This window comes from Chrysochloris asiatica, unplaced genomic scaffold, assembly GCF_000296735.1.
Source record: "Chrysochloris asiatica unplaced genomic scaffold, ChrAsi1.0 scaffold00110, whole genome shotgun sequence".
In the NCBI taxonomy this organism is placed as follows: Eukaryota; Metazoa; Chordata; class Mammalia; order Afrosoricida; family Chrysochloridae; genus Chrysochloris; species Chrysochloris asiatica.
Window position 1 is genome coordinate 10,095,184 of NW_006408628.1, and position 19,109 is coordinate 10,114,292.

At 41.4% G+C, this 19,109-nt stretch overlaps 1 pseudogene; it reads right to left on the bottom strand.

The window, feature by feature from the left end:
- Window positions 1-495: 495 nt before the first annotated feature.
- LOC102816626 lies at window positions 496-1,491 on the bottom strand (annotated as a pseudogene).
- Between the last annotated feature and the right edge of the window lie 17,618 nt (window positions 1,492-19,109).

Below are 19,109 nucleotides of genomic sequence, written 5' to 3' on the forward strand. Positions count from 1 at the left end.
CGACAGGTGTGGAGAATTTTGTTTTTTTCTGCTAAGATTTATAACCTCATTCATGGGCCATACATAATCACTAACTTAAAAATTAGCTGCTATATTTGGTCAAGAGGTCCCGGTGTGGTGCTGTGGGTTAATGTGCTAGACTACAAAGTTGGTTTGAACCACAAGTGTGGCGGTTCAAGCTCACCAGCTGCTCCTTGGAAACCCTATATAGAGTTGCAACCTACTCGATGACACTTAATAACAAAATAACAACAATTTGGTCAAATATTTAATTAACTCACTTTTTTTTTTTGGCTGAATAGTGTACTTTATTGATGGTATATGACAAGACTGGGCTCTCTAAGCCCCTCCCCTTCTCCAGGGGGTCTGGATGGAAACTGAGGATGGGAGTTTCTCAGTGTGTAGGGGGATTAAAGTTGGGGTAAGGACTCCCAGCAGCTGAGGGCCTCTCTCTTCCTCTAGTGCTGTTGCTGGGGCTGGTGGTCCAGGGGGCTCTTATTCTTTGGAGGCCATGTGGACCATTAGATCCACCACTCTATTGCTATAGCCGAATTCATTGTCATACCAGGAAATGAGCTTGACAAAGTGGTCGTTGAGGGCAATGCCAGCCCCAGCATCAAAGGTGGAAGAGTGGGTGTCACTGTTAAAGTCACAGGAGACAACCTGGTCTTCAGTGTAACCCAGAATGCCTTTTAGGGGTCCATCTGATGCCTGCTTCACCACCTTCTTCATGTCATCATATTTGGCAGCTTTCTCCAGGTGGCAGGTCAGGTGCACAACAGACACATTAGGAGTGGGGACACAGAAGTCCCTGCCAGTGAGTTTCCCATTCAGTTCAGGGATGACCTTGCCCATAGCCTTGGCAGCACCAGTAGATGCAGGGATGATATTCTGGGCAGCTCCATGGCCATCATACCACAGTTTCCCAGAGGGGCCATCCACAGTCTTCTGAGCGGCAGTGATGGCATGGACTGTGGTCATGAGTCCCTCCATGATGCCAAAATTGTCATGGATGACCTTGGCCAAGGGGGGCAAACAGTTGGTGGTGCAGGAAGCATTGCTGACAATCTTGAGGGAATTGTCATACTTCTCATGGTTCACGCCCATCACAAACAATGGGGCATCAACAGAAGGGGCAGAGATGATTACCCTTTTGGCACCACCCTTCAAGTGAGCTCCAGCCTTTTCCAAGGTCATGAAGACACTGGTGGACTCTATAACATGTTCAGTACCAGCATCACCCCAGTTGATGTTGGCGGGATCTCGCTCCTGGAAGATAGGCTTCCCATTGATGATAAGTTTCCTGTTCTCAGCCTTGACAGTGCCATTGAACTTGCCATGGGTGGAATCATACTGGAACATATATACTATGTAGTTGAGGTCAATGAAGGGGTCGTTGATGGCAACAATCTCTACTTTGCCAGAATTAACAGCAGCCCTGGTGACCAGGCTCTCAATACAGCCAAATGCGTTGACTCCTACCTTCACCATCTTGTCTCAGGGATGCGGCTGCACCATCTTGTCTCAGGGATGCGGCTGGTACTGAAAGAGAAGCTGCAAATTAACTCACTTTTAACGTGATGGCTGGAGCTGTGGTTGCCTTAGCAGGACCAGACCAAGTGATTTTGTGGGGTGATTTGAGTCAGATCCAACTCGATGGAACTTAACAACAGTATTACTGATGGAGCCCTGGTGTGGTGTGTAGGATAAGCACTCGGCTGCCAATCACATGGTGGGCAGTTCAAACCCACAAGCTACTCTGTGGGAGAAAGATGAGACTTTCTGTTCCCATAAAGATTTCTAGCCTTGGAAACTCTATAGCGGGTCTCTATGAGTAGGAATCACTTGGATGGCAGTGAGATTATTACTGAAGGAAATCTGATTCTGGTTCTTGTTCTTTGGTATGTAACCTGTTTTTTTCTGTGATAAAACTTTTAAAACTTTAAAAAAAATATTTAATTTTGTCATTATGACTAGGTGTGCACTTCCCCCAATTTCATTCATTCATAGGCACACATACACATGCGGCGGTCAGAGAACCTCAAAAAGTTCATAGAGAAAGGGAATGAAAAAATAATGGAATAAAATGTAGACTTTTTTCTAAATATAAATATATTATATTTCAAGGATTATTTTATTATATTCATTTTAATTATTGTAATTATGAATTTTATGATTTCCTCAAATATTTCCTTCTCTTCACTTTAACCTCTTTCTACTACTGAAACTTTGCTAGCAACTCTGCATCTCTCTTCTATATGGCTTTGTGTTTCTTTTACTTGTCTATTTCTTTGTCTCTTTCATCTTTCTTTCAGGTATGACTTCCATCTGATCTCCCAGTTCATTAATTTGTTTTTCAGTTGTATAAATTCTGCTCTTACTTCTAATATACTTTCATTAGTAATAGTTCTGTGTAATATTTGTTTTCTTCTTTATAAATTCTTCCCTGTACCTTTTAATCTATGAGACTAATTAAATACACTTAGTTAGTTTGTTCTAATATTTACGCTTTTGCTGGAACCTGTAACCTAGAAGGAGCTTGTTTTCATATTGAGATAGTTGTGCTCCACAAATGTCTTGTTATTTTGATCTGTGAGCTCATTTTTCTCCTAGGGAATCCAAGGGAACTGACTACTCAGTCAGTCAGTGTATATGGGAAAAGGCAGACTCAGTCCCTATTAGCCTCAGTAGATTCAGGGGTCAAGGTTATGTGAGCCATGACCCTAAAAACAACATCCAGTTGCTCCTTAACACACAAAATGACCTCTTCATTGTTGCTAGAGAGAAACAGATTAGGGAGACCAAACCTAAAACCTAATCCATTGATGACTCACAGAGAGCCTATGGGACCAAGTAGAACAGCAGCCTAGGGCTTCTGAGACTCTACATCTTTACCGGAGCAAACATCTCCACTCTTGTCCTGAGAAATGGCTTATAGTTAGCAACTGTGTCACCAGGGTTCCTTAGATTAGAAAGAAACAATCTGAATTCAGTTCTGCATTTTAGCTGCACACTCAAATCACCTGGAAAACTTGTAAACCTGTTGATGGACACTTCAGGCCAGACCCATTTCATTGACATCTCTGGAGATGGAACCCCATGTATCAGTGTTTTTTAAAGCTCTTCAGGTGATTCCAATGTGAAGATCACATGTGCTGGACTGCAAAGTCAGCTTTTTAAAAAAAATGTTTTATTGTGAATTATGTGATAGTTTACATGGGAGAACATTAGCTTTATATTCATCCTATCGTGTATCGTTTCATTGCCATGGTTACAATCCCCTCCATGTATCATCAACCAACCAAAGGGTTTACCCTGCAAGCCTGCCCCCTGGTGGTCAGCACACAGCCCCTCTCCCTCTCTGAGTCTAGAGTTCCCGGCTGCTCCATCTCTCCACGTCATAGTTTCTGACTCCATCTCTGACATCACTATTTCTCTGGATAGGGTCCTGCACTCTACTCTTCTTCCTTGATGGTCCCAGGGATCTCAGCTTCTGGACTGCAAAGTCAACCACTCCCCTCCTTTTACTACAAAACATCTACCTTTACATTTTCAACCCTCACAGTCAATCCTGATAGCAATTATTCACTATTGTGCCACATGAGTGCTATCCCCATCTCCTTTCAGCAGTCCCACCTAGACAGATTGGCTACTACTCAGTGGAGAGTCTACCTTCCTCTGCACCCTCTGGATCTAAGCTCCCTCTTGAAAGCTTGTAAGCCAGTCACTTCTTGCCTTTGTAGGCCTTCCCTCCCACCCTCCCACCCCCCATTTTGGGTAGCCAATGTCCAAGTTGCTCTTTCCTGCCTACCTTGTGTATGGAGGGGGTGGGAATGATTCTCACTGTAAAGATTTGTTCCCTCTTTTGAGCTGCTGCATCCATAGGTGTAGGTCAAGTTCATAAAAAATTGTATCATATTACTCTTTTTTTCCTCTTCTTTTTTCTTCTAGTTGAGTTCTGATCATCTGCAAGTGTGGGTGTTCTTGTGCATATGCCTTCTCATCAGTCAGACACTCTCCACTCTAGTTTTCTTTGGTTATGTCACTGACTCTGGGCCCAGGACTCCCCAGGTCTTGCCACACTGCTGGCCAACCAGGTCTCCACCTGGGTTCATAGGAGTCTATCGAACATTGTAGGGCTTACAGCTTCATTGCTGTTTTTCCCTCACTTTGCCTTATCGGTGACCAATATGATCACCAGTCAGAGCACATGTTTGCTCGTGTATTCCCATTGAGTCTTAGAGTCTTGGAAGGGGGTTTGCCCTGAGGGGACCTACCACTTGCCTTGATGTCTCTTGGCCGAGTAACTTGCTTGTTCTTGTAGTAGTCAGTCGGACTGCTGTTATTGTTTTGAATTTTTCCTATTGCTCTTTCTTTCAAGAAGTATCTTCTGTTCATCTAGCTGCTCCAGGCTTGTCTGCTTGTCCTTTCCAGTGGAAATTTCCCACCTCGGAAGATTCTTGATGGGGTTCAGGATTCTACCTATGGTCTTATGTAATGCAGAGGCTCCACAGGAAGCCTCCTTCACTGGGCACGTTGTAGCCCCATTTTAGGTATTCCAATCAGTTATAGGTAGAAGATGGACTTACAAGCTTTCTATAGTGGTATATCTGGCTATTCCTTTCTCTCCCTCTCAAGTGTCTATTTTATAATGGTATACAAGGGAAACCAAGATTCAAAAGACAGCCAAGCATCTTAACATTGTTTCCCCCCTTTTGCCCATTCCAACCATGCCTCAATCCCTGTATCCCAGAGCCCTGCTGTTCCAAGGTTGTGCATACATCGTTATTTACCTCTGTCCCAGTTAGCCCATGCAAACCTGCCTAATTGTCACTGACTCTGGGCCCAAGAGTCCCCGGGTCTTGCCACACTGCTGGCCAACCAGGTCTCTACACGTGTTCACAGGAGTCTATTGAACATTGTAGGGCTTAGCTCACAGCTTCATTGCTGTTTTTCCCTCACTTCCCCTTATCGATGATGAACGTGGTCACCAATCAGAGCGTGTATTCCCATTGAGTCTTAGTCTTGGAAGGGGGTTTGCTCTGAGGGGACCCGACCACTTGCCTTGATGTCTCCTGGGCATTTCTTAGTCTTTTACAGTAGTGGTCCTATGCAGTATTTCTCTTTTTGTGACTGACTAATTTCACTCAGCATAATGTCCTCAAGGTTCACCCATGTTATGCGGTGGCTTGCAGCTTCCTTGTTAGTCTTCAATGTAGCATAATATTCCATTGTGTGTATGTACCACAGTTTGTTTATCCATTCTTCAGTTGATGGATGGGCACTTAGGCTGTCTCCATCTTTTTGCTATTGTAAATAGTGCTGCTATGAACATTGATGCACATATATCCACCCGTGTTATGGCTCATATTTCTTGTGGGTAAATACCAAGTAGAGGAATTGCTGGATCATAAGTTATTTCTATTTCCAATCTTCTGAGGAAGCGCTATATTGCTTTCCAGAGAGATTGGACCATTTTGAAATCCTACCAGCAATACAAGAGTGTCCCAGTTCTTTCCACATCCTTGTCAGCATTTATTGTCCTCTACTTTTTTGATCTTTGCTGTTATTGCTGGTGTGAGATAGTATCTCATTGTTGTTTTGATTTGCATTTCTCTAGTGGCTAGTGATCATGAACATTTCTTCATATGTTTGTTAGCTGCACGGATCTCCTCTTTGATGAAGTGTCTGTTCATGTCCTGTGTCCATTTTTTAATTGGGCTATTTGTCTTTTTCTTGTAGAGGTGTTGTAGTTTCCTATGTATTTTAGATATGAGTCCCTTGTCTGATGTGTCGTTGCAAAAGATTTTTTCCCATTCTGTGGGTTCCCTTTTTACTCTTACGGTGAAGTCTTTTGATGCACATAAGTTTCTAATTTTTAGTATGTCCCAATTAACTATTTTGTCTGCTTTTGTTTGTGTAGTTTTCAAAATGTTTGGTAGTCTGTGTATTCCCTGAATTAAAGCCTTCACATTTGTTCCTATTTTTTCATTGATGGCCTTCACAATTCTGGGATTCACATCTATGTCTTTAATTGTGCAAAGTCAGTTTGAAACGCAAGGTTGGCGGTTTAAGCTTACCAGCGACTCTATAGCACTCAACAACAACAACAACATATAAAATTAGATTGCAAGTTTCCTGGTGCTTTTTCTGTTGCTTCAGAGGATACCTGGACCAGATTGCTGAGTGCGGGCACTGTTGACCCAAGGTGATAGGGGAAGGTGTGGAGAAAATGGGAGCAGACTTCTACAAATTTTTGTCCTATTTTAACCTCCTGCAGTGGGGTGAGGCTGCCTTATGCCACAGGGCAAGGCCACTACCCCATGAACAGAACAACCCCAGTAAATTCAGAAGTTTCTTGCAATTCTCTCTTCGTGACCTTCCTAGTCTTGATAGAATTGGTGAGGGCTGAGAAGTAGGGGAAAGGTGATTTGGTGAGGAGTGAAGTGCTTGGTCAGCAGTTTGAACCCATCTGCCACTGCAGGAGAAAGAGGTGGCCATGGCAACCTTTAGGGACAATTCTATTCTGTTCTATAGGATCACTGTGCATCAGAATCATGGCAACAGAGCTAGTTTTTAGGCTTGGGAGGTGGAGACCAGGGTTTCAAGCCAGTTCATTCAGGTTTGACCCCCTACTGAGAATTGGCACTTTCACCCCAGATAACAGAATCAGAACAAGATTTCCAGGTGATTCTTATGTATAGAGTTTTTGGATACAGATTAGTAAGTAAGCACATGCTTACCTTGCTTACTGGGTAATCCTTCCTTGCCATTATCTCTGAGCTTGCTGCGTCATGTTGAATTTTGATTCTTTGATTTGAGCTTTCTCTGCCTTAGGCCAGAATTCAACAATGCCAGATTTGCCTGCCATGCAGATAGAGTTTTTAAAAGAAAGAATTCCTTAAGAAAAACAACGCTCATGTAGCACCATCTACCTCTCGGCTGCGGCATTCACCACTGTGGTAATTTTATGTTTACTAGTGTGGATGGACAGCGGATGGCTATCTGGCTCTCCCACAATATTGTAAGCTCCAGAAGGACCGGGAAGGCGTCTGGCTTTATGAGAGGTGATCTTCCAATACCCAGTCCAATGTGTGGCACACAGCAAGTGCTCAAGAAATAGCAATGGAATGAGAGAAAAGACTTAGGCACTTGCAGAGATCTACTTAATTGATGGTTGCTCATTGGATGCTAATTGTAATGATTATACCCCCAAGTGGTCTTTGGCTAATAAATAGGTATAATTTTGGGAATATGATTGCTTAATTTATTAGAGTTCCATGTTTATTTATTTTTTTAAACTTGAATTTATTCTTATAAATGCTGACACTTTTGTTAGCTGTAGTGGTGTAAGGTGACCCCATGCACAATGGGAAGGAGCTGTTGAGAGCCACAAGATTTTCCTTGGCTGATTTGCAGAAGCAGATCTCCATGCCTTTCTTCCTAGTCCTTTTTAGTCTGGAAGCACCTCTGATGCATTGCCCACGAATTGAACCTGGATTTCCTGTATGGAAGACAAGAATTCTACCATTCAACTCTCACTGCGCCTGCTGCTGTTGTTGTTGTTAAGTGCCATCAAGTTTGTTCTGACTTATAGCCACCCTTATAGAGTTTCCGAGGAGCAGCTGATGGGCTTGAACTGCGAACCTTGTGATTTGCAGTCCAGTGTTGATCCTACATCGCCACACCAAGAGTCCACTGTGCCTGCTAGTTTTTGAATTCTAGAATCTTGGTGTGGCATTGTAGGATCAGCACTGGACTGCCAGATTCGTTTGAATGACAAGGTCAGTAGTTCAAACTCACCAGCCACTCCTCAGAAAACCTACATAGGGTGGCTCTGGGTCAAAACTGGCTCTATAGCACTTAACAGCAACACATTTCTTAATTCAATGTCTACATTTTTTTTCCCCCATAAAACCTAACAAAAAATATTGCCATCAAGAAATGTTGCATCTCCCTGGTATTCTCAGGAAAGTACATAAATGTTTATTATATGGCATAAAAAAGCAAGGGGAAATAGAGTCCCAACCTGGGTGAGGAATGAATCCTATTTGAACTCTTTCACCAGTCCAGTGTTCTCTTCTCCTTCCTCCCCTCCCGAGTCTACGCCTGGAACAGCAGCCCAACTGCTAATGATTGCCTCCTCTTTCCCCTTCTCCATCCTTGCTTGGGGCCAGATTTCCCAAGAGGTTGTTTTTGTTGTTAGGTGCCATCAAGTCGGTACCGACTCATAGTGACCCTATGTACAACAACAAAACACTGCCCGGTCCTGGGCCAACCTCACAATTGTTGCCACACTTTAGCTCACTGATGCCAATCCATCTCATTGGGGGTCTTCCTCTTTTTCTCTGACCCTCCACCTTACCAAACATAATATCCTTCTCCAGTGACAGGTCCCTCCTGGTAACATGTCTGAAGTATGAGAGAGGAAGTTTGGCCATCCTGGCCTCCAAGGAGCACTCTGGCTGCACTTCTTCTAACACAGATCTGTTGGTTCTTTTGGCAGCCTACGGCACTTTCAATATTCTCCTCCAACACCATAACTCAAATGCATCAATTTTTCTATGGTCTTCCTTATTTCCTGTGCAGCTTTCGCATGCATACGAGGTTATTGAAAATACCATGGCTTGGGTCAGGTGCACCTTACTCCTCAAGTTGACATCTTTGCTCTTCAACACTTTAAAGAGGTCTTGTGCAGCAGATTTGCCTAATGCAATACATCGTTTGATTTTTTGACTGCTGCTTCCATGAGTGTTGATAGTTGATCCAAGAAGAATGAAGTCCTTGACAACATCAATCTTTTCTCTGTTGATAAGAATGTTGTTTATTGATCCAGTGGTGAGGATTTTTGTTTTCTTTGCATTGAGATGCAACCCATACTGAAGGCTGTGCTGTTTGATCTTCATCAGTAAGTATTTAAGTCCTCTTCACTTTCAGCAAGTGAGGTTGTATCATCTGTATATTGTAGGTTGTTAATGAGTCTTCCTCCAATCCTGATGCCAGGTTTTTCTTCATATAACCCAGATTCTGGAATTATTTGCTCAGCATATAGGTTGAATAAGTATGGTGAAAGAATATGACCCTGTATTGTGCTTGAACATCAACCATTTCCTTTTGGTATAGTGACTCTGTGTATTCCTTCCATTTTTTTTTTTTTTTGATGCATTCTTCATCAGTCAATAATTTGCCCAGAGAATCCTTCAATAATGAAAGTCGAGGCTTGAATTTTTCTTTAGTTCCCCCAGCATGAGAAATACTGAGCATGCTCTTCCCTTTTGGTTTTCTGACTCCAGATCTTTGCACATTTCGTTGTAATATTTGACATTGTCTTCTTGAACCGACCTTTGAAATTTCTGTTCAACTCTTGTACCTCCTCATTCCTTCCATTTGCTTTAGCATCTCTACACTGGAGAGCAAGTTTCAGTGTCTCTTTTGACATCCATTTTGATCTTTTCTTTCTTTCTTGTCTTTAATGATCTTTTGCTTTCTTCCTGTATGATGTTCTTGATGTCATCCCACAACTCTTCTGGTCTTTGGTCTTTAGTGTTTAATGTATCAAATCTGTTCTTCAGATCTCTAAATTCAGGTGGGATATAATCAAGGTCATATTTTGGCTCTCATGGACTTGTTTTCATTTTCTTCAGCTTCAGTCTGAATTTGGATATGAGCAATTGATGGTCAGTTCCACAATCTGCCCCTGACCTTGTTCTGGCTGATGATATGGAGCTTTTCCATCGTCTCTTTCCACAGATGTAGTCAGTTTAATTTCTGTGTATTCCATCTGGTGAGGTCTCTTAGGCTGTCTAAAGAAGGTATTTGAAATTAACTAAGAGGTGCCAACCCTGAAATAGACTGTCGTCTGACCATGTCGACCTTTGTGGAAGGGAGTATGCACAGGTTGAAGAAAGCATCTGACAAGAATATTGTTTTTCAATTACATGAGAAATAGTAACATGTATTTAAATCCATGCTTGATTTGAGTATTAAATTTTATTGATGAAGATGGTACATGGATTCCATTATACACTGATGTCTTTATTTATTTATTTTTATAATTATGGTTCCCAAAAGTTAATCCATTTTCTATAAATCTGAGGGTGGAGTTCCAAGTCAGGTTTCCTGTGCACCCCCTTTCTTTCTCCTCCCTTCAACAAACCCCACTTCATATACGTAATCATTGTTTTTAAGTGTTGTCCAGTCAGATTCTGACTCAGTGACCCTGTATAGGATATCCAAGGAGCAGCTGCTGGGTTTGAACCTCAATCTCATGGTTAGCAGTCCAATGCTTACCCTATAGCTCTACATAATAATTATGTAATTATTACCAAAACCAAACCCACAACCATGGAGTCAATTGTAACTCATAAGAACCCTGTGTAGAGTTTCCAAAGCCATAAGTCTTTATAGGAGGAGTGACTGATAGATTTTAAATGCTGACTTGGCGATTAGCAGCCCAATTTGTAATTCACTAAAGACAAGGCTTTCTGCTCCCATAAAGATTTACAGCCTCAGAAACCCTATACAGGGTCGCTATGAGTCAGAACCAACTCGACAGCACATAACCACCACCACCACCATGCTACCAGGTTCCCTTGTGTAGGGTTGTCGCTGTTGTTGTTAAGTGCCATCTAGTCAGTTACAACTCAGAGCGATCCTATATATGGCTTCTGAGACTTGACAATTTTGCAGAACTGCAGACCTTGTGGTTTGAAGTCCAGTGCTTACCATATGGAGCCACTGTGCTCCTGGTATAATGTACACTTACATAATAATTAAATGTACCCAAACTCAAACCAAACCTACTCATAGTGCCCCGGGATAGAGCTTCTGAGGCTGTAGATCTTTAGGGAACAGAAAGCTTCATCTTTTCCCCAAAGAGTGGCTGGTGGGTTTGAACTACTGACCTATAGTTAGCAGTCCAGTGCTTTTCCTACAACAGTATTCAAACCAATAACACTAGTTGTTTTCAGGTTAATTCTTACTTCTGCTGACCCATATGTGTCAGAGTAGAATTGTGCTCCCTAGGATTTTTATGACTGATACAGATTGCCTGGACTTTTGTCTAAGCAGTTTTTGGGTAGACTTGAACCTCTGAATTTCCAACCTTATGGTTAGCAGCTAAGCACATGAATCATTTGCACCACCCAGATACCCCAACAGTGGCACTAAACAACTTAAAAAACATAAATTAAACTTTGAAAAGATCTTGCCCAGTTTTTCTATGGAAAACTTGAAATAAAACATTTTGCTTTAAACTTGGCAAAACTAAAGACCAAAGTGTTGTCTGTGATCTGGGAAAGTCTGACTAATAATTGAATACTATTGAAAGCCAGTGGCACAACACATGTTTTTTGCTTGTCAAAAGGCAATGAAAGATACTCAAAGGGGCAAAATCAGGCAGCTGGACGAGAATGATATGGAAATGATTTTGTTTTAAACATGGTAGCATTTTATTTAGAGCCAAGTCAATTATTTCAAGGGTTTTTTTAAAAAATAAAAAGTGTATTTGTGAAATGTAGACGCTATTGGAAAGTGATTAATCTTTTAATTTATAAAATGTGAACTTACCCAACAAAATATAAACCTTAATGGGATATTTGTGGGCTGTGGTTTCATTTATTCTGATCAGTCCATACATTTCAAAATCTGTTGCAAATTTTTCTTTGATGAATGTAATATCAAAAAAAAAGAAGACAAATTATTGCGAGTTCCCAATGAAAGTATTTCTTTATTGTTTTCCCCCTAAGGAATAATCATTAAACAATAAAAATGTAGTTGAAGCTCATTTCTACACATCATTAAAGGGTTCTTGAACCAAACAAACACGCATGACCATTTGCTGATGAGACTAAAAATTATTAGTGCGGAAAAAACGATCATTTGTTCAGGGCGGACATTGACCTATCCCTACCTCCACCCACTCTTCCGCGTCTTGATTTTTGCAATTGGATAAAAGCTAGATTAAAAACTCACCAGCAGAGGTCACCCTTTCACCTTTATCGTTCCCAGTAAAAGGCTTCTTAGTCTTGATTTCTTAGTCCAAGAAAACGCAGGAGTTTTCAGCTCCAAGCACAGCCAGGGGGCTGGTGGAAATATATGCATCATTCCTACCACTGTATCTTCTTACATACGACTGTTTAAACATATTATCCTACCTGGACTCATAAATGGACAACTCACTAACATGTAATAAAATCCATTAGGTGATCTGTAACAATCCTATTCTTTAGTTAATCCCTTACATTAAGGCGTTTGCTCAATGATGTCTGGTGCCCAGCTCAAATATATCCAGTCCACTAATTCATGGACCAAAGAGTAAGCTGTCATAAAACCCTAGAGGGGACCAGCACGAGCTCTCAGAGAGAATCCCCGTGTGAGTTTCTGCAGCGAAGAGAGGAAGAATTAAATAGGACGACCTGCACTGAACACTGGCCAACCTTAGAATCTAATGCCAGGTATGGAGGGTAAGCTTGTTGTTGCTGTGTACTTTGTTGTTGTTAGGTGCTATCGAGTTGGTTCCAACTCATAGCAACCTGATGTATAACAGAATAAACCACTAAGCAGTCTTGTACCTTCCTCACCGTGGTGTGATGTTTCAGCCCATTGTTGTAACCACTGTGAATCCATCTTATTGAGGGTTTTCCTTTTTTTCACTGGCCCTCTACCAAATATGATGTCTTCCTCCAGGGACTGGTTCCTTCTGACACCAGTATGTGAGATGAAGGCTTCTCGTCCTCACTTCAAAGGAGTATTCTGGCTGTATTTCTTTCAAGACACATTCGTCCATTCTTCTATCAGTGCATAATATATTCAATATTCTTTGCCAACACCATAATTCAAATGCATCAGTTCTTTTTCATCTTCCAGCTTGGTATGTATGTGAGGTGATTGAATATACCACGACTTGGGTTAGGCACACTTCAGTTTTTAAAGTGATATCTTTTCTTTTTAATACTTTCAATGGGTCTTTTGCAGCAGATTTGCCCAATGCAATATGTCATTTGATTTCTTGACTGCTGCTTCCATGAGTGTTGAGTGTGGATCCCAGTAAAACAAAATCCTTGAAAACTTCAATCTTTTCTTCATTTATCATGATGTTGCTTTTTGGTCCAATTGTGAGGGAAGATTTTTGTTTTCTTTATGCTCATGGGTAATCTGTACTGAAGGCTGTATTGATCTTGATCAGTAAGTGCTTCCAGTTCCCCTTGTTTTCAGCAACTAAGGTGTGTCATCTGCATACCACAGGTGGTAATGAGTCTTCCCCCAATCCTGATGCTGTGTTCTTCTTTATATAGTCCAACTTCTCTGGTTATTTGCTCAGCATACAGATTGTGTCAGTATGGTAAAAGAATACAATCTTGACATACACCTTTCCTGACTACAAACCACATAATATTCCCATGTTATGTTTGAATGTCTGCCTCTTGGTCTATGTATAGATTCCATATGAGCACAAGGAAATGTTCTGGAATACCCATTAATTGCAATGTTATCTATAGTTTGTTATGGTTCACAAAGTTGAAAGCCTTTGCATAGTTAATAAAGCACAAGCAAGTATCTTTTTTGTATTATCTGCTTTCAGCCAAGATCCATCTGACATTAGCAATGATATCCCTTGTTCCATGTCCTCTTCTGAATTTCTCTTGAATTTCTGGCAGTTACCCTGTCCATGTACTGCTGCAACTGTTTTTGAATTATCATCAGTAAGTTTTTACTTGTGTATGATATTAATGCTATTGTTAGATAATCTCAACATTTCATTGGGTCACTTTTCTATGGAATAGGCATGGGTATGAATGTCTTCCAGTCAGTTTGCCAGTAGCTACCTTCCAAATTTCTTGGCACAGATGAGTGAGTACCTCCAGCATTGTCTCCTAATGTTGAGATATCGCAATTGGTATTCTGTCAATTCCTGGAGCTTTGCGTTTCTCCAATGTCCTGTGTGTCTCAGACTTCTAAGCTTCATTATCATCAGTTCTTGATCATATGATGCCTCCTGAAATGGTTGGACATTGACCAATTCTTTTTGGTACAGTAACTCTGAATTCCTTCCATCTTCTTTTTTTTTTTTTTTTCTTAAATGTTTTATTGTGAATTAAGTGATAGTTTACCTGGGAGAACATTAGTTTTACATTCATTCTTTCCTATATCGTCTCACCATCAATCAACTAAAGGGTATGCCCTGCAATCCTTCCCCCATACCCCCCAGGTCTTCAGCACACAGTCACTCTCCCCTTCCATCTTCTTTTGATACTTCTTGCATTGCTCAATATTTGTTCATGTTGCTATTAAGTGCTGTTTTCCAGTTCCAGTTCATAGTGATCCTGCATGGCATTTCCAAGTACAGCTGGTAGGCTTAAACCGCCGACCTTTCAGTGCATACCGTACAGTAACATACCAGGACTCCTTCAAGATTGCAACAAATCCAGACTTGAATTTTTTCTTCTGTTTTTTTTTTTTCATCTTGAGGAATGTTGAGCATGTTGTTCTTTGGTTTTCTAAATCTAAATCTTCGTACATTTCATTATAACACTTTACTTTGTTTTCTGTAACTGCCCTATGGAATCTCGTTTACTTCATTATTTCCTTTTTTCACTTTAGCTAGCTACTCTATGTTCAAGTTTCAGAATCTCTTCTGACATCCATTTTGGCCATCTCTTTTTAATTACTTTTTGATTTATTCATGTATAATGTCCTTGATGTCATGCTACTGTTTGTGTGGTCTTCAGTTATTATTGTTTAGTGTGTCAAATCTGTTCTTGAGATGTTCTATAAACGCAGGTGGGATATACTCAAGGTTGTACTTCAGGTCTAGTGGACTTGTTTTCATTCTCTTCAGCTTCAACTGAAATTGCATATGAGCAATTGATAGTCTTTCTGCAGTTGAATCCTGGCTTTGTTCTGACCGATGATGATTTCTTTCCACAGATGCAGTTGATTTGATTCCTGTGTATGCCATCCAATGAATATAGTTGCCATTTATGTTGTTGAAAGTAAATATTTGCAATAAAGAGGTTGTTAGTTTTGCAAAATTCTATCTTGAGATCACCTGCATCATTTCTGCCACCAAGGTCATATTTTTAAATTAGTGATCCTTCTTTGTTTCCAGTTTTCACAATGCAATCACAATGCATTGTGATTGTGTGTTTGATAAATTTCAGAAGTTGGTAAAAATTTTCCATTTCTTCATCTTTGGCATTAATGGTTGGTGTGTAAGTTGGAGTACTAGTAGTATTAACTGCTTACCCTGGTAGGTCTATAGAATTACCCAATCACTGACAGTAGTATATTGTAAGATAACTCTTGAAACATTCTTTTTGATGATGAATGTTCTTCAATTTGCCATTCCTGGCCAAAGTAGTTAATATGATTATCCAATTCAAAATTAAAAACAGCAGTCCATTTCAGCTAACTAATGAGTTGATCTTCAAGTGTTCTAGTTCATTGTTGATGATTCGTATTTTATTAGATTCATATTTCGTACATTCCACATAGCAATTATTAGTGGATGTTTGAAGTTGCTTCTTCTCATTTTGAGTTGTGCCCCACCCTGAAAGCTTTACTTCAACCATGCCATAAGGGTTGACTCTACTTTGAGGAGGCAGCTCTCTCCCAGACATGCCTTGAGGAGTTCATCTTCTGCAACTATATCAGACAATGTTCACTCCACTGCTATTCCTAAGGTTTTCATTGCTCAGTTTTTTTCAGAAATAGTTTGCTTAGTCCTTCTTCTATCCCTTCTGTTTTGTCTGGAAACTCTGCTGAAACCTGTCCACCATGGGTGACCTTGCTGGCATTTGAAATGCTGGTGTCATAGCTTCCAGCATCACAGCAATGTGTAAACCACCACAGTATAACACGCTGACACAGGGGTAGCCTGTGCTGGTGCTGCTGGTGGTGGTAATGGTAGTTGTGTGCCATCATGTTGGTGCAGGCTCATAGCAACCCTGTATAGGGTTTCTGAGGCTGTAAATCTTTAAAGGAAAGCCTCATCTTTCTTTGGTCGATTTGAAATGCTGACCTTGCAGTTAGCAGCCTAACATAATTCACGACGTCACCAGGACTCCTTAGTGTTATGTTGTTGTTGTTGTTGTTGTTAAGTGCCGTTGAGTCAGTTCCAACTCTTAGCCATCCTGTATGGGGTTTCTGAGGAGTGAACCTCAGAACCACCAACTTTGTGGTTCAAACCAACCTTGCAGTCCACTGCATTACCCCGCAGTGCTACACAAGGACTCAGGAGTGTTGTATGATGTTGTTGTTAGGTTGTTAAGTACCATTGAGTTGGTACTGACTCAGAGCAACCCTATGCACAATAGAATGAAACACTGCCCAGACCTGGGCCAACCTCATAATTGTTGCCACGTTTGAGCCCATTGATGCTGCCACTTTGCCAATCTATCTCACTGAGGGTCTTCCTCTTTTTCTCTGACCCTCCACCTTAGCAAACATGATATCCTTCACCAGCAACTGGTCCTTCCTGACAATATGTCCGAAGTATGAGAGATGAAGTTTTGCCATTCTGGCCTCCACAGAGCACTCTGGTTGCATGTTTCCCAACACAGATCTGTTGGTTCTTTTGGCAGCCCATGGCACTTTCAATACTCTCCTCCAACACCATAAGTCAAAAGCATCAATTCTTCTTGGATCTTCCTTATTCACTGTCCAGCTTTTGCATGCATATGAGGTTACTGAAAACACTATGGCTTGGGTCAGGTGTGCTTAAGTCCTCAAGCTGACGTCCTTGCTCTTCAACACTTTAAAGTGGTCTTGTGCAGCAGATTTGCCTAATGAAATAAGTTGTCTGCTTTCTTGACTGCTGCTTCCGTGAGTTGTGTGATAGTGAGGTATAAAATCCAGCTCCTGAGTTCAGTTTTGTTTTGGAAACACAAGAATATATACTTAGTTTGTTTGAAGACTGACATTGAACCGCAAAATGAAATGCTAAATGGGTTATGCACAGGTGTGTAGAGTACAGTTCTGTCCATACATATCACGTTCAGAAGGTCAGGGGTAGGGAGTGATGCAATGGTCACTTCCTGTTGCCTTGTGCTGGGACAAAACATGTGTTAGCATGTGTCTGGCCAAATCTCAAAACAGATTTCAGGAATCCCTTTTCTCTCCTTCCCTTTATGGGGGAAATAATAGCCATTTTCTTGGGCTCCCAGGGAAAGCTGAACTGTTTTTTCAGCGAATGGTGAGGCTCTATTGTAAATTCCCTCCTTCCCCTCCCTTTCTTTCTTTTGTCTGTAAATCAAAGTTCTTGTTGACATTTTACAAGCTTAAAAATGCAGTGGATTTTGAGGTTTCTCTATGACTGTTGCTCTTCCCTTGGGCTGCAGATGGCACAATCACAGTTTACAGGGAAGAGATTACTGCTCTCTCAAGAACAGAAGCACACATCTCACTTCTGGTTTGCAGAATGGCAATGATGACATGGGTTCCCTGAGCGTTTGTGAGGAAACGCAGCCCAAGGGGAAAGGCTCATCCAGAACCTGCCTGTGTCTCTGACCTCAACTTCTGTTTTCTCTTCTTTCTGGACTGTTGTTTTTGTGCCAGTTCACCTGCCGCCTGCCTACCTAGCACTCTCAGAATCAGTATTGGGGGGAGAGGTGGGGGAAGCCACCTGGTGTGCTCACCTACCAGAGACTATTGTTAAATATGCAGGAATTTTTCAAGCTTGCTGTTAAACCCTTAGTAGCTTGAAATCAGCCTTTGTGAAAGTATTTGTAATACAGAAATTGGAAAACACTATAAATTAAGACATGTGCTACCCCTCCCCTACCTTATCAGCACTTCAGAGCTCCCATGTACTTGGTGTGTCACTGTAAGATAAGCACTGGACTGCAAGGTCGGTTTGAACGGCAAGGTCAGTGGTTCAAACCCATCAGCTGCTCTTTGGAAACACTACACAGAATTGCTATGAGTCGGAACTGATTTGACAGCACTTTGCACCAATGGCATGTACCTCTTAGGATCTACTGCAGCATACTAGTTGCTGTTGCATTGACTCTGGCTCATGGCAGCCTCATGTATGTCACAGCAGGATTGTGCTTCTTGTGGTTTTTAGTGGCTGATTTTTTCAGAAGCACCTCTGGATGGACTTGAGCCAACAATCTTCCTTCTAGCTGCTGAGCGAATTAACTATTGTACCACACAAGAACTCTGACTGAAACCTACCCACATTCTTTTCTGTCACCTTATTTTAACAGTGACACACTTGGGAATATTTTGACACAAATATTTACTAGGAAAAACAAAAACAATAACACCCTGGTTTCAAACTTGTGACTGAATCAATTCTGTTGCTTGAAGTCATCAGAGCTGTGGTAATATGTTACAGCAATCCTCAGAAATGAATCCAGCCCCTAAATTCCCTTAAAAATGTCTCCATTTTTTCTCCTACAGTCTTCGGGAAAGTAACTGCCCCCTGACATGGTCCCTGGCTTAGACATGAGGCTTTTATTGGCCCATTTTACTGGAGGCACTGTTCTAGATCTACAGCCCTTCTTAGGCTAGTCTGTGAGGACCACTAGGTTGGTTCCTATTTCTCCTTAGCACCATCCTCTTATCTCTTTGACAGGGTCAAACTGGGCTCCATAGCTGAACTAGGACCGGAAGCAACTCATTCAGTTCCTTCTCTTCTTCACCTAGTCAGTGTGCTCAGCTCTTCTCTCTTCTAAGGGAGGTGTAGCTACATGGGCTTGGAGGCAACGTGTTAAAGGATGGACAGGAGTTTCAGGCCCCAAATGGGACTAGGGGTCTTGTGAGGAGGTTTCTAGGGCCCTGCAGGGGGCCTTGTCATATTTACTGGCATAAATCCAGTGCCTGCAGTAATTATTGTTAATTTCTGTTTGTTGACTGACCCAGCTCATTCCGTTTCCAAGGGTAGTAACAGCTCTTCCAGCACTAATGGAAACCAATTCTGTTTTTTTTCCCCTCTCAAATTTTTGTTGTGAATTGAGCGATAGTTTACAAGGAAGAACATCAGTTTTACAGGCATTATTTCATTGCAATGATTACAGTCCCCTCCTTGCATCATCATTAAACAGTATTTGCTTCTATTAATCTCTGGGTTGTTGTTTTTTTTTTGTGTGTGTGTGTATGTGTGT